The 15067-nt window shown below is 44.5% G+C and overlaps 1 protein-coding gene across 2 annotated transcripts in view; it reads right to left on the bottom strand.

The window, feature by feature from the left end:
* Nucleotides 1–15067, bottom strand: part of LYRM4 (LYR motif containing 4) — a 91124-nt gene that overhangs the window by 30845 nt on the left and 45212 nt on the right. The gene's annotated exons all lie outside the window — the stretch shown is intronic.

Here is a 15067-nt window from a genome sequence, read left to right as displayed (position 1 = left end):
TTAACTTTCCTGGCTTTTAAGGACAGAAGGAATGTGCAGTAACACAACTCATTCCTGACTGATAAAAAAAGAGTGTGCACATACAGCAAGCGACCAAGGGAAAAGCAGCCATTTAACCCTTTCCTGGCTTTTAAAGCCAGCAGGGAATAAGCAGCCACATTAGGACTTGTTTCTGGCTTTGGAAAAAAAAAAAGTGTGCGCGCATACTCGGGAGGAAGGAAGTGAACAGAGAAGCAGCCTTAGAAAAGCAGCCTTAAGACCCTTATCTTGCTTTACTGATAAAAATAGTGAAAAGGAGTTCAGAGAGCTGAGGAGGGTGGGAGTGGTTATTGGTGGACAGACCAATCAGCTCCTGGTGAAAGGAAGGGGAGAGGGAAGAGGAGCAGAATGGGAGTTTTTGATTCTTCACGGACAGAACGTGCACCAGCAGTGACTGGGCATTAGATTGAAAAAATCGTGGAATAAGCGCGGAGCGGGGCGGGGAACAGGGAAAAGACAGACAGAAACCATTTCTGCTTCCCATGACTCTCTTGCAGGTGCAGAACTCAGGAGAACATGGGAAGCAGAACAGATTCTGAAACGATGTAAAGTGACCATGTGGAAAACACCTCTGTGTGTCCTGTACTTTTTAATCCATTCTTTTTTGCCTTTTAATTAAAATCTTGCAACCTTGGTGCATTAAAAAAAGCAAAAAAACCTCATGCAAGTTTCCTCAGTCAATCAGCTGATGAAACTGACATGCCCTCTTTCCTCAGAAAGCCTGCAGCAGAAATGGGAGGCATTTTCCTAATGCAGAAAAAATAATCAGACACCACTTTGGTTCAATTCCTTCAAGTGCAGAATTTCAAAAGTGGATCCAATCCTCACGGATCAAATACCCAGAAAACCCAGTGTAAGTGTGCATGCAGAAAACACTATCATGTTCAAAAGAGACTTGTGTAAAAACAAAGCTATGGACCAGGAACAATACTGAGGCTTTTGGAGAAGGCAAACTCCCCATTATGAAAGCCAGTGTTGTGTAGTGGTTAGGGTATTGGACAAGAATGGGGAAAACCTGTGTTCAAATCCCTATTTGTCATAAAGCATACTGGGTAACCTCAGGCCAGTCATTCTTCCTTGCCTACCTTACAGGGTTGCTGTGAGGATAAATGGAGGCGGGAAGAATGGTGTTCTGATGGGCAGAAACACCCATGGAGAGCAACATGCAAAAAACATGGAAATGTATGACTTGGAGTTGGCTCAAAACTTATTTTGGGGTGCAGAGATTTATAAACCAGTTTTTTCTTTAGACTGCACATGCTGTTCTGTGTTGAATAAGGAACTGGGGACTATTAACCATGGATGAGAGAAATGTCTGTGCAAGACCAGCACAAGCAGACTAGAAACTGGCAAGGAAGTGGTCCTGAGAATGGACTGGAAGACAAGAGAATCCCAAGCAAGAATTCACAGGAGGAGGAGCAGAGAAAGGTGAAATAAACAACATCAAAACCAGGTGAAGTTACAAATGCAAAAAGGCTGAATAAGGTACCAGTGATGGGTACGCCATACAGGGCATACATCACTCCAATCTTGCAGCAGCTACACTGGCTCCCCATGGAGTTCTGGATCAGGTTCAAGGTTTTTGGTTTTAACCTACAAAGCTCTAAATGGACTGGGACCAGCATACCTGAGGGACCGCCTCTCCCTGTATGTACCTTGAAGAGCTCTTAGATCTGCAGGTAAACACCTACTGGTGGTCCCTGGCCCCAGGGAGGCTTGGCTGGCCTCGACCAGGGCCCAACCTGGTGGAACTCTCTGTCAGAGGATACTCGGGCCTGCCAAGCTCTTGTATCTTTTCAGCAGGTCTGCAAGACAGAGAAGTTCCAGAGAAGTTCGAGAGAAGGCCAGCATGAGGTTCCATCAAATGAGCCTCCCTACTGGTCTCCTGCCAGCGTGTGGGCTATAAGGTTATCTATATAGCAATTTGTCCCCATGCACGTGAGGTTACACAATATTATCAATATGCACCTCCCCCTTTCTATGTTTGGTGGGCAGGGAAGTGTGAAGGGGCCCCATCCTGAGATGTTGCCAATTATATTGTTGAGTTCTTCAATTCTTCAATGTTTTTTGTGGTTTGTGATTTTATTGCTTTATTTCTGTATTTCTATTAGTGTTGTAAACCACCCTGAGCCTGTTCACAGGGAGGGCAGGCTAAAAATCAAATAAACCAAACCACCAAGTAAATTCATTTAGGAAATGGTGACCATGTTGGAAATACAATGCCTTGTGTACAGAGAAGGCAGAAGACACAGAATACCTGCAGGGGGCAGCAGGTCTGACAGTTAGATAGATAGCAGGACGGGATCCTTCTTTCCTCCTCTCTTTTGTCCTTCTTGCATGTCTCCAGATTGCCTCCCGGAAGTCCCTCTCTCCCAGTTTAGTAAGGTAGTTAGTATCTATTCTGTTTCTCTGCTTTCTATCAAAGTTGTAGTTTCTGACTAAACCCTCTTCATCCACTCCTTAATCAGACTCACGATCATTCCTAAGATATACCATACCCTACAGACCAGCCTACCAGCAATCTCCACTGGCGTCTTCTATGACATGGCTGGCAAGGTTACAAAGGGGCCAGGAGAACGAAAAGTCCCGGCCGTGCTTAATGAACAGACAACAGGGCAGACACAGTAGCACCAGTAACAGATCATTTCATAATGCTTATTTGAGTTCCTGTGCAATAAGACATTTTATCCAGCTTTGCTCCCAGAGGTATGCAAATGGCAAAAGGGCTCCCATCTCCAAGGTTCTACTTCTTGAAGAAATCTGCCTGCAATTTCTTTCCCACTTGGTGGCAACGGTGGTATTCAGAGATTCCATGAAATTCTGGCTGTTGTAAACCAGACACATAAAAAGCCTATGCATGTTGTGAAACAGCAAAGGAAGAAGGAATAAATAGCTACATTTCTAGCAGTATTAAAGTTAAAAAGTTTCTTTTTTGGGTGTGTTTTGAGCTTAACATGTCAGGAGGAAAGGAGCGAGGAGTTCCATCCATTTGCAAAATGCAATAAAGGAGCTCCGGATAAAGAACATTAACTTAATATATTGTAACATTATGACAAGTTGCAACATCACTGCACTGAAACCAAGATGACACATGCAATAAACAATGCATTAGAACACTCTCAAAGTTTTATAAAGTAAAAAAAGAAGCAGCAGCAAACACTCTGCATCTTCCTCTCCACATAGGAAACAACACAGACAGGTTAGAAGGGTGTCAGAAACAGCCTTGTAGGCAACACAACAGTAAGGCACTTCACCACTTATGTTCATGATAGGCGGTGCTACCAGTTCAAAGTGTAGCATCCACAATGCTACCTCCCCCACTCCACAATAATCCATTTTAGCATTTCTGCTTCCAGTTGTGATTCATTCACCAGTTGCTACTACCCAAGTATCGAACACGTCCTTTCGGCAACTGGAAAATGTTTCGGCTTCCATATTTTTTAGGATGCTTCTAGCCCTCTTGAATCCTCAGTTAGGGTTTCCCTTGTGCCTTCTGAAATAGTTGTAGTAGCACTGGACGATTCTCCCACACTCTCTGACAGATTCTGGCTGGAGCTACTCTAATAAGGGTTGAGGCCTGAAGCACAAGAGACGGTAGATATGCTTTATGCAAACTGCAGGTGGAAAAAGCAGTACCCTGAAAGGCTGAAGCAAGTTCAAGATACAGAAAGGTGGCTTTAGAGGTTGGAAAGGGGCTGGAAACAACAGGGAAAACGAAAGCGCTGAATTGTTTGGTGGGACTATTAGAACAGGGCAGTCTGTGAAAGGCTTTTTTCAGGTTTGAAGGAAAGTGATGGGTTTTCAGATTTGCAACTGGGCCACTTCCAGGATTTCGGGATTCCTTGGACCAGACATCCTCACTAGGCCCTTTTAAAATGGCACATATAAAACTCTCACATTGCTAGAGAGACGTAGTAAAAGAAGTTTGGAAATGGAGTAAAGAAGTTTGCTTTTATCACTTTTTGGCAATTGGCTTAGACTTCACGCTGTCAGCCTTTTGTTCCTTCTGACTCTGCATTGGTTATGGGTGCTTTCACACCCTCGGATAACAACTTGATCTAATGCCTTGGACTTTGAACTTGAACACTGACTAAGAATTCTGTGTAGTACCTGCAAATTACCATCATGGATTAGACTGGAAAAAGTATCTGCCAGTAAATATAGCATAGGTTTTAACTAGATTTATTCTTTCATTTGTTCTTTTTGCACACTTTCCAAGTATAAACTTTTGAGCACAATTTAAATAAAACAAAATATTCTTTGATAATTGTGCGGTTTATTAGTTCTGGCTTCAAATTTTACTAAAAATGGCTGCACTTTGGTTCAGTGTGTAAGTGTTCACAGGCCCAGGCTCTGGCCCGGCTCAAAAATGTGCTGGCCGTGACTGTTTCTAACATCTGCAAGCCAGTTACTGTTCCCTGGAGATTTGTCCTTGAGAGGCTGGCTCTCACCACTCCTATCTTCACTTCCCTGTTTTCACACAGCTGGAAATGCTAATTAGACAGCTGGATCCTGGTTGGCTGTTGGTTGGTAGGGTAATGGCCTGAGTCCTGAAAAGATGGCCTCTCAGCATACCTGGTTCCCTTCTTTAACCGCCTTTCCTTTACCATCACGTGAGAGAGAAACTGCAGGCTCCATGCCCCACAGTGCTTCAGCATGCTAAGGAAGACCGGTGAGAAATAACCAGCTAAGAGCTATTCAGAGATGCACAGACAGCAAGCTTTATACGTTTTAGTTAGGCAGATTTTAGCTAAGTAACAGACAAATTATTTGTTTTGTGTGTTTTGCCTGAATTCGAGTGTTTTATGCTCAGCAACACTCTGTAATCAATCCACTGAAGTTTTATTTAAGCCTGCCTGGACTGATGAGTTCCATGTGGGTACAACCTTGGAGAGAACCCAGAGACTGAAAAGCCTCACAAAAGAACAGGCATCTTCCTTCGGCATAGGCTCTGGAATGGCTGTGGTCAGCACCCAGGGGTAGGAATTGGGGTCCTGGCTCATACACCTGGGTTGGTTAAGCAGATTCTCAATTAAAGCCCAGTAAAGCCTGAGGCCTGTTTACCCAGGTATCTGAGTTAGGGCTTAGTTGGGGTAAATAGGGGCAGCCTTCTATGTTAGGATTTGGGTTTTCCCTCTCGGTTCTGGACTAGTGGGCCTTTGACAGTTTCATCTGGTCTTCTTCAGTGCTCTGTGTAAAGTATGAATGGAGGCACTGGGGTGTGTGTGTGTGTGTGTGTGTGTACAACGTACAAGCACATCAGAATCCCATGAATGGAGCCAATTGTGTGGGTCTTTTCCATGGAAATGGCACTTCTATGAAGAAAAAAGCCTTGTCGTTTTTCTTGGTTTTGGAACAAAGGCTCAATCTCAGAACCTTTGAGATCTGCAACCATGAAACCTCATCCAGAGCCTAAGGACAAAACAGGCTATAGAAAAGAGGAGGAGGACTGATATTCACAGGTATTGTTTATCTAGGGAAATCCCCATATTATCTAGGCAGCAGCAGAAAACTAAACATGGCTTGGATGAGAAACCACCTTATGTGGTACGGATTCACAAATAAGAGACAAACAGGCAACACTAATGGGGGTAATCAGAGATCTTTTTTTGGAGTCAGAATTATTTCTGAAACTCTTTTTGCAGGCTTATTCTTGCTATTTTCTCAGTGGCTACCCCACATGAGCCTTCTTCATACACATGCCTAGCAACACAAGAACCACTCCAGTAGAGTTCCCAGGTCCCTATACTGTCACAGAGGGAGGGAGGGAACCCAGGACTGACCTGTTGTAGTCTCTTCATGCGCACACTCCTGGAGAGGCATGGTGACATCACTTCTGGGAAGTGACGCCATCACACAAGCCAAAGCGACTGCGCGTTGTGCAGGGTTAATTCTGGCCAGTTTGGGACTAGAATTGGCCCCAATGAAGCACGAGAGCACACCTGCAGCTGGTACAAGGACATCATTTCAGGAAGTGATGTTGTCGTGTGCCACTGGGAGAGCACCCAGTGTGCACTTTCTTGGGTTGCCTGCCATTGGCGAGCCATCGCTGGGGGGTTTGCCAGCTCCTGCTGATCACCAGCGATTGACGGGCAACCGGCAAACTGTCAAGAGACAGCTTGCCACAGGTGGGCAACTGGTAAGCCTACACTCCAGTGGAGTGCATATGGGCACACCATGACTACATGGGTGGCACATACTGTGTGAGTCTTTTCCATGGAACTGACATTCCTTTGAAAGTGCTAATTCTATGGAAAAGACCTACACAATTAGCCTTCCTATACTAGTTGCACTGTTTATACATATATCCCTGCAGTGTTAGAATCACCCTGTCACAAAGCAGCTTCCAGGCTGCAGAAACTGAATATGAAGAGGGCCTTAGATGCTTATTGAATCATTGGATTCAGTCATTAGCATAATCTTTCTGAATGGAGGGCAGCCCTGTGCTTGACAGCAGCTTTCCCCTCTCTTATAAAGAAAGAACAGAGAATCTACCATGCTATCAAATATTTAGAGAGCCCATTTGAAAGCACAAAGCAAAGGTCACACCACGCTAATTACATCATCAGGGGCTCGGTACAGCAAAATTTACAGAAATGTTTAGGTTTTTTTTTTTTTTTTTACAAAATGACTATTAGGTTTTTCAAGCTAGTCGTAGCAGATTTAAATCATTTCCCTTCGATTGCTGTTCAGTTCCAGCTCCTCCAGGCTTTGGTTATTTCATTCTGATATGATCCCTGAATTTCAAATGCAAAGGGAACAATTTCTACCATTGTGATCATAAACAAACATACAGTGCTTGCTTCTACCACATGGCATGATACTTGAAATGGGTAGAGGAAATAATGCAGGTACACAAGAAGTTTGTGTGGGCTGTTTGTTCTGTCCATAGCTATGATCTATGCAGGTTTTTGATTGGTATCTAAAGTAGCCTATGTATAATGGTGCCCAGAGTATTTTAGTGTAAGTTTTAAGTGTGTTTCTAAAGTTGATTTATTAACTTACTGTATTTTATTTACGATGTGAGCTGCCCTGAGTCCATTCGTGGGGAGGGCAATATATGAGCCAAATAAATAAATAAATAAATAAATAAATACATGTGAAATTAACAGGAACTGGCTTACTCTTTACAGTAAAAGGCAGTTCCAAAACAAGTGTCTGTCTACCTGTCAGCTGAACCACTCAAGAATAAGCCCATCACTAATTAAACATCCACATCATCTCCAAAACAAACCAGCTAATTCTTAATACAAACAGTATATTTCTGGGGATACACCAAACATTTGTGAAACTAACACTGTATTACAAATCACCTAGCAGCATAATAAGCAATGAGCTCTAGATAGGCTTTCTGTATTTACCTGAGAGCCAGACTAGATGTCATGGTGGCCATGCGTCTGACTCATGCATGGTGGGCAAACTCCCAACACCAGTTTAAAGAAGTATTTAGCCATATAAAAGGCTGGCAGTGTGGCATGACCAGGTGACCTTGTTCCCCCTAGTACCTTTCCAAGTACTGAAAGAGCCTTTTTTGGCACTTATGAAGGTGCAGTGGGGAACAAGATCACCTGGCTCCACAGCACCAAGGTCTTCCACGTGTCTCTCTTGGTGCTTGAGCAATGATGTCACTTCCAGAAACTGACATCATCACATTGGCTACGGTCATGCTCCCATACTTTGCATGGAACTAATTCTGGCTTGTTTGGGGCCAAAATTGGCCCCAGAGAAGCATGGGAGCACGTTCATGGCCAGTGCAACAATGTCACTTCAAGAAGTGACATCATCACATCCCCCAGGAGCATGCGCACTAAGAGCCGGTTTGGTGTAGTGGTTAAGAGCTCAGGACTCTAATCTGGAGAACCGGGTTTGATTCCTCACTCCTCCACTTGAAGCCAGCTGGGTGACCTTGGGTCAGTCACAGCTTCTAGGAGCTCTCTCAGCCCCACCCACCTCACAGGGTATTTTGTTTGTGGGGATAATAATGACATACTTTGTAAACCGCTCAGAGTGGGTGTTAAGTCATCCTGAAGGGTGGTATATAAATCGAATGTTATTATTATTATTATTACTACATGTTCCCAAGATGCCTGTTGATGGCGGGCGATCTCCGGGGGGGGGCTTGCCACCTCTCACCGGGAGTTTGCCCACCACTGGCGGGCACCTGGGAACACTACTCACGATCTAAATCAACCTGAAATCCAATTTAACTGAAGCCTACAACACAACTTGTTACCGGAACTGCTCTTCTGAATGGGGAATTAGCTTAGCAGTCCAGAACTAAATTTAGTGCGGATCTAACCATCTATACCAAGGTCCCTTCTCCAGACGTTCACGTAATAAAGAGGCAGACTACAAATATTCAATCAATAACGTGTATTTACTAATAGTGTGGCGTAAGCCTGAACTTGCACATACACACAAGACAGCATACAAGGACTAGGAAACATAGAGTAGGAAATATAGAGACGGTTGCATGAGCAGGTACCCACGATGATAAGGGATATACTTACAATCCTGAAGTGGAGTAGAGACACAGCAGCGAGGTGGTCCAATGCCAGCACTGGATCCAGAGAGACAGCAAGGGGTCTGGACACGGAAGGCGTACGCACCATGTGGCTGGGGCGGCCAGCTTAAATACCCCAAAACGTACCCTGGGGCTGGTGCTGTACCTTGTGGTTCTCACGGGTCGAAACAAAGGTCTTAATGGTTTTCTGAATGTCTTAGATGGGCCACTTTAGTAATCTGATTGTGTTATAGTGACACCTTAGGAAGAGGGGACAAAGGAGGGAGGGGGAGATCCGGGCGTGTTGAATGGATGTTCCAGCAGACGGGGCTTGTCCTGATGTCATCAGCTCTGGAATGCGAAGGCTTCTTTGAGATGCATTCTCTAAGTGCTTGGGATGGTTGGCACTTAGCTTCTTCTCCGGGGCAGCTCTTAAGATACGCAGAGCGGGGTGAGGTTCTCTCGCTGCGGACATGGTGTGCCTGCTTCTCCGAAATGGTTTCCCAAAGCAGGCTTCTTCTCTAGGTCTTCTGGCTGCCTAAGAACATGGCTGCCGGCTGGGCATGGCTGGGGCTTGCTAGTAGGCTGCCCGGTAGCGAGGGCAAGCTGGGTGACCGGCCCGCGGGAGGCTCCCAGGCGAGAACTGGCCAGGGGGTGCCTGGTCAGGCTCGCTGGAGGTCTTCCCCAGCTGGCACCTGGCTGCTAACAGCGCGGCTGGGGCCCAGGTGAGACAGGCTTCCATGGAGGCAGGGAAACAGCACGTGGAACACAGTCCATAGCAGGAAACAGGCACAGTCCGTGGTGGATGGCAAGGCAGGCATGGAGCACACGTGTAATAAAGTCCAAACACACACAGGGGGGTCCAGATATAGGCTTGGGCAAGGCTGCCCAGAAAGAGAGTCCTTAGTGTAGTTGTCCAGACATGGATTCAGGAAACTGACACAGTCTATTGTACCAGCAGGATAACTAGCAAGCAGGCAGGAAACTGACACGTGTATTAAAGTGCACACGTGCAGGGCTGTTTTTGGTGTAGCAGTAAATCAGCAACGCGGGAAACTCCAACACAGTTCATGGCAGGCCCTGAAGCAGGAGAGGGGGCCTACTTGGCAACAAACTTTTACGTCGAGGCAGAGGGCAATATTTTGTAGTGATAAAGATATTTTTACCATTTTCCTTCCTTTCATGTTAGGTCATGTTTAGCTCAGGCTTTTAATAGTTGTTATGCTGGTACCAATTCAAACAATTCATTTACGTCAAAATGGCTTCCTGTGTAACCCAAAGGAAAGAACAACTATGATATCTGGGAAAATTAAATCCTGTGGAAAGAATTTAAACACTCACTGTCTCATATCTGTCTGGTACTTGAGTGGAACAGATAGCAAATGAAAATAAAAAATAAAATCCACCACAATTATATTTTTAAAAAGAGTTCCAAGAAAGAAAAAGAATAAGGCAGTAAAGTGTAGCCCAATAAATAATAATGCAGCTTTTCAGAGGAACTAGCAATCGATAAATGACTCTGACGATGTCTTATTCTGACAAAGGTAGGTAAGAATTTTGTTTCCATTCCTGAGCACAAAAAGACTCACAGACAGCTTCTCGTTAGTCAACTGTATCACACAGCCCTATAAAACCAGCCTCTTAAATTGCGCTGGTAAATAAGATGAAGGGTTTTTGTTTGTTTGTTAGGTTTGCAGTTTCTTTATTATGGCAGTATCTTTGAAACCATGTTCAGAACCACAGCACAGATTAGCATAGATTCAAGTGGGTAACTGTTGGTCTGTAGTAGTACAGCAAGATTCCAGGGACACTTTCAAGACCAACAAGATTTTCAGGTTACAAGATTTTGAGAGTCAAAGCTTGTTTCTTCAGATACAGATTAGTAGGTACTAATATGGGTTGCAACTCAGTGCCACTGGTGAAAATTTTTGCGACTGACTTCATTTGGATGGGAAACGCATATGCCTTGGCCCAGCATACCTATGAGATTGCCTCACTCCTTATGTCCCTCCACAGCAGCTTTGCTCATCTGAACAGGGTCTCTTGCAGGTGCCAGCCTGCACATGGCGAAATAAACAGCAGCCAGCACACAGGCTTTCTCTGTGGTGGCCCCTACCCTGTGGAATGGTCTGCCGGAGGAGGTCAGGAGAGCCCCCACTCTCCTGGCTTTCCGCAAACGATGCAAAACTGAAGTATTCAAAAAGGCTTTTTACTCATATAGGAGGGAAGTATTGTAGGGAGGGGGTCTAAAATGCTTCGCTAATGAGTTAGGGACCATACACATCTCCACTATGTTGCCCTTGTATATTATCCATTGCTCAAATATGTACTCCTATACTACCTGTGCTTCATGTTATCTAATGTCAGTCCTAGAATTGATTATGTTCTGTTTCAGCAATTCTTCAGCTCTGTATTGGATCCTTGCTAATGCTGCGTCTTTGTAAAATCCTATGACATTGTTATGAAAATGTCCTTGATACTGTATGGAAATGTCCTCGATATTGATTGTACTAATCTCATGCTATGTAATCCGCCTTGAGTCTCAGCGAGAAAGGTGGACTATAAATGACATACATACATACATAAAATGACCTACACACTGAACAGCATTTTAAAAATCAGCTCAACTGGAAATCCACAATACAAAAAGCACCCTAGAAGGAATTTGTTATCCACTTACAATTTGGTAATACTATGGAGCAAGCTCTCATAAACAGTATGCTTAACAAAATTACCAGGATAATTAAAGAATTAAAAAGTTCTAACATGCTAATTCTACAATGTTAAGATTCCTCTTTATCAACCTCAGGAAGATAATCTATATGCACTGACTGTGTAAGCACACCCTAAACCCTCCTTTTAACCTTACAATAATTATCTGAGATGACAACTACTTCATTTAACATGGCTTAGAAGGGGGGTGGAAAAGTGAAAATAAATGGGTAACCTGTGAATTGCATCTTTTTTAGAGATGATAAATACATTTTACAGAAATGTTTGCATTTATTTGTCAACATCCTCACGTAAAAACCACTCCCCCCACCCATAAATATTATCGCTGTTTTAATGCAGTGAAGGCAAATCAGATGTGATGAATCACGACTCAGATCCATGAATGGTTCTTCTGAGCTTTTATTAACTGTAAAGAGCAACCAGGAGAAGGGTGAATTCAGTCCAGTGTTGTGAGTGTATGGGGAAGATGATTAACTCTCCTCCCATTCTGTTTTGTGAACTGCACCCCTCCCCTGAATGCTCTTTGCCCCATGGGAGAGAAACATACATGCAACTATATGGTGCACTGCTGAGGAAAGATACGGGCACCTACAAATGTCTGAGAGGTAGCTGTGTTGGCATGCTATAGCAAAATTACAAAGGAGTTCTTTATTTCAGCATGAGTATTGATGAGTCAGACATCACTTCCTCAGATGCATAGACAAGTACATCCATTAGATGCCTGAATGTTTTCCCCCATAGGGGAAAAGGTAACTCTGGGGTGGGGGGAAGGCAACTGAAACTGTGAAAATGAGTTAGGAGAAAGAGCTAAATCTCTCTCCAAAATACACCATCATCTTGATCAGAATATGAGCAATTCACAGCTTCTACTAACAGTTTTTAAAAACACTTGGGAAATCCATTTATAGACCTCTTGTCATCACATTTAGCTTAGCCTAGAAACCTAAGAAGTTAAAGACATTACTATCAATGTGTATGTAAAGAATTTTTTTTTGCAGACATGTAACAAAATATTTTGCTATTTTTTTTCAGACGCTTGGGCTGCCTCTCCTCCTTCTGCTGGAGTTTACCTAGCTTGTTATTGCATTTCACAGAGCGCCATTTCATTACATGCCTGCTAGGACTTACTATACTAACTGAGCATCTGCTATTGGCATCACAACTACTGACTGTAGACTGTTTGGTTGGCAGAGACTCAACTATCTTATGTACTATTGCATACTTTCATTACAAAGACACAAAATTCCAGACTTATGAATCCTATACCAAGTTCATGACTCACAGTGCCATCCTACGCATAATTACATGATTCAAGGTCTATTGAAGTCAATAGGGTTCGGAGGGTGAAACTGCTTAGGATGGCACCGTGAGAGCTGCAAGGAATATGTGGCTGGAGCACAGTTAGCTAGTCAGAAGAACCAGTGTGGTTTACTGCTGTAAGTGTTGGATGGCTCTGGTTTGAACTTCCACTCTGCCATGGAAGCCCATTGGGTGACCATGGGCTCTTAACTCTCTCTCGGTTTAACCTACCTCACAGGATTGTTGCAATGATAAAGTGGAGGAGAGGAGAACAATGTTGTAAGCCACTTTGGGTCCCCATTGAGGAGAAAAGTGGAATAGAAATATATACATACATGCATGAATATCCCATCTCTGGCTCTGTAGGTTCTATGGTTCACTAGCAATTCCCCCCAATTCTCTGTCAGTAGTGGTGGAAAAATGGGGAGAAATGGGGGAGGGGCTTGCAACAGTGTGTTGCAAGGCCCTTACTTTGATGCAAAACCAAAAGTCATATTATGACATCACTCCTGGTTGTTAATGGTGATGATGTGCCAGCATTACTGTCCTTGCCCCCAACTCCTTCCTGGCAACCCTAACTGCACCCCTTGCAGCAATATGTTCATAATTTCTCCTCCACCCTAAAAAGCACAGCCGCTCACTCTGCAACACTTCTATTCAGGGCTTTTTTTCTGGAGAAAGAGGTAGGAGAACTCTTACCCAGGGCAACTCACGAGAGGAGGTAGTGCGCCTCTCAGTACATGCTCCCGGGACTGCATGATGATGTTGCTTCCGGCCACCCTGGCGCACTCCTGTGCTCCATGGGGGGGGGGGTCCAATTTGGCCCAGAATGGGCCGCTACACTGCAGGGGAGCACTCCCCCGCCCAGCAGTGGCCGGATCTGGGCCATTTCAAGCCCAAATCGGGCCCAAATGGGCCCGGATCAGCCTGGAACAGGCTGTTGCCATATGGGAGAGCACTTCCCTGTAGGGCAGCAGCCCGATCCAGGCTGTTTTGGGCCCGATCCAGGCCCAAAATGGCCAAAATAGGCCCTTTTAAAAATACCCAGTCACGTGGGTATTTTAAAAAGCTGCCGGAATGCCATTCTGGGGCATTCTGGCTCAACCCCCCCCCTGCTTCTATTCAAAGAATCAAGTAGCCACATCCCAGAACCTTAATCTGTTACCTGTCCTCTGCAACTGTAGTTTCTAGTGGTCATCTGCCATAATTTTCCCTCATGATGCTACTGCATGTACAAAGAACAGTGCAACAATGATGGCAGGAAGAGGATACTTAGGCCACAGCTCAATGAGTTAGTCACAATGGGTCAGCAGGTCAAACTTAACATATGATATACCTATTTTTCATTTCATTTTCATTTCATTTATTCAATTTTTATCCATTCTCCTCATGGCAGGCTCAGAGAGAATAATAACCAGTCTAAAAACACATTAAAACATATAAAACAGTTTATACAATAATAAAACTTAGTTGATACAATAGTAAGAGTTAAGATGATGGCCCCCAAAATATACCCTGCTCCATTAACATTCAAAGGGCGGGAGGTGGAGAGAGCAACAAGTCTCACTGATGGAAAGCTTGGAGGGGGGTCACAATACCCTCACAATACCCACCCCCCTGGACAGGAGGCTGGCAGGGAGGCATACCTACACCCCAGCCTGGTGGAACAACTCCATCTTACAGGCCCAACAAAAGGATACTATGTTTGGTTGTGCCCGAGTTTCTGCAGACAGAGTTTCACCAGGTCAGACCTTGGACTAAAAAGGTCCTGGCTCTGATCAAGGCCAGGTGTGCCTCCCGGGGACCAGGAATCACCAGATTTTTTCCAGCTGATCGAAGCACCCTCCGGGGCATATATAATTAGAGGTGATCCCATGGTTATGCTGGTCCCAGTCTGCTAAGGGCCTTATAGGATAAAACCAAAACCTTGAACTTGATTCTAAATTCTACAGGGAGCCAGTGCAGCAGTTGTAAGATACAAGTTATATATACCCTAAACTGAACACCCGCAAGGACATGCGCTGCTGCATTCTGGACCTGCTGTAATTTCTGGACTAGACCCAAAGGAAGCCATGAGTAGAGCAAGTTATAGTAATCTAGTCTGGAAGTGACTGTTGCTTGGATCACTGTCTTTACATCATGGGATGAAAGGTACGGAGCAAGCTGCCTGGCCTGTCGTAGATGGAAGAAGACAGACCTGGAAACTGCTGTGATCTGATAAGAAGGCATCTAATATCACTCCCAGACTCCTAACTGTCGAATCAGGCGCAAGAAGCGCCCCATCGAGGGTTGGGAGTTGGATCCCAGAACCCAATGACCCACGACCCAGGTACAGGACCTCCATCTTTGTGGGATTCAATTTCAGTTGACTCTGCTTCAACCATCCAGACACAAAGAACAGGGCCCTACCTGTCCCCTGAAAGCTGGGCTTGAGAACTTTATAAGCAAGTTAGAGCAGAACCACAAGTGACAAAAGGCACAGATTGGACACTT

The sequence above is a fragment of the Eublepharis macularius genome, chromosome 7, assembly GCF_028583425.1.
Source record: "Eublepharis macularius isolate TG4126 chromosome 7, MPM_Emac_v1.0, whole genome shotgun sequence".
In the NCBI taxonomy this organism is placed as follows: domain Eukaryota; kingdom Metazoa; phylum Chordata; class Lepidosauria; order Squamata; family Eublepharidae; genus Eublepharis; species Eublepharis macularius.
The sequence above is the reverse complement of the archived record's forward strand: the minus strand, read 5'-3'. Positions and strand labels throughout refer to the sequence as shown.